The sequence below is a fragment of the Myotis lucifugus genome, unplaced genomic scaffold (assembly GCF_000147115.1).
Source record: "Myotis lucifugus unplaced genomic scaffold, Myoluc2.0 scaffold_75, whole genome shotgun sequence".
NCBI classification, from domain to species: Eukaryota; Metazoa; Chordata; class Mammalia; order Chiroptera; family Vespertilionidae; genus Myotis; species Myotis lucifugus.
The window spans coordinates 3,289,733-3,291,269 of NW_005871123.1; positions in this window are offsets into that span (position 1 = coordinate 3,289,733).

Here is a 1,537-nt window from a genome sequence, read left to right on the forward strand (position 1 = left end):
TTGTTGGGTATTTGTATGAAAGAACAAAATTTGGCATATACACTTTAACAAGTTAGGAGTCTGGTTTGAGAATTGTCTTTAAAAACTGTCATTTCCAAAACCCAGTGCTAAAGTAAACAATGGCTGAATTGAGAGATACAAATTTTGGTTTAAAACAGAATAGTCTATGTAACTAATCTGAAAATATTATACTTCCTTTTTTATAGACCTTAGTAAGTAGCTCAGAGTAAGGTTTCAATGTTTAACAGTATCCAGAGTGTTATCATGGCTTATTAAGTACCTCTGAAGCAAGATTCTATAACTGTTATTGAAAAGGAAATATAAAATTAAAAATCACAGTCTTCTCAGAATAGTCCTGGAATAGTGATATTAAAAGAGCAGTATATAAAAAAATACCAGCTGGAAAGAGAACTGAAATGTGACTTTCCTTAAGTCCTTTTCTTACTTGGGATTTAACAAAGTAATTGGACAGGACAAAGATAAGAATTTCTAGACACAGTACAACATCTTAGAGCATTTTATCCCAGTGACCTCTTCCTTTTTAACTAAGGGTAGCTGCCTTTTGGTCTTTCAAACCCATTTAGTTCATGGAAGGTATTATAATAATTAATTAGGCTGCTCTGAACATTGGGGGCAAGCCAGCCAAAATAAATGAAGCAGTGAAAGTAGTAAACCAAAATTCACAACTTTTAAAAATGAAGATTAATGATATTTAGTTTTCTTTATTCCTCTAGAACAGCCATTTTCAACTGGTGTGCCACAAGAATTTTAAAAACATGCAACACCTGACTATTTAGTCAGGGGCACTGACTTCTTTTCCCTTAGATTGTCAAATAAAAAAAAGACAACAGTCAGATCAGCAAAAAATATATTTTTTTGATGTTCTGCAGAATTTTAGTAATTAGTTTATGTGTGCTGTGAGATAAAAAAGGTTAAAAATCACTGCTCTAGGATGTTAGGATAGACTTTAATGTTCTATAATATTTTTCTAAATATATTTTTTTAAATGAGGTAGGGATCTAAGAGTAGTATTACTATATAACATCTTTTTTATTTCATTCTTTGACAAAAGTATACATATTCTTTTAAAAAATTAATCTTTATTGTTGAGATTATTACAGATGTCCCTCGTTTTCCCCCCCATAGCTCCCCTCCACACGGTTCCCACCCCACCCCTGGTCCTCACCACCCTCTTGTCTGTGTCCACAGGTAATGCATGTAAGATCTTTGTCTAATCTCTTCCTGCACCCCCCATCCCCTTCCCTCTGAGAATCGTTAGTCTGTTCCATTTCCATGCCCCGATTCTATTCCACTCACCAGTTTATTTTGTTCATCAGATTTTTTATTCATTTAATATTTAGATTCAATTGTTGATAGGTATGTATCTGTTGCCACTTTGTTGTTCATATTTTTTTATCTTTACCTTTTTCTTCTTCGTTTTTTTTTTTTTTTTTTTTTTTTTTAAATAAGTCTTTATTGTTCAGATTATTACATTTGTTCCTCTTTTTTCCCGCCATAACTCCGCTCCTTCCAGGTA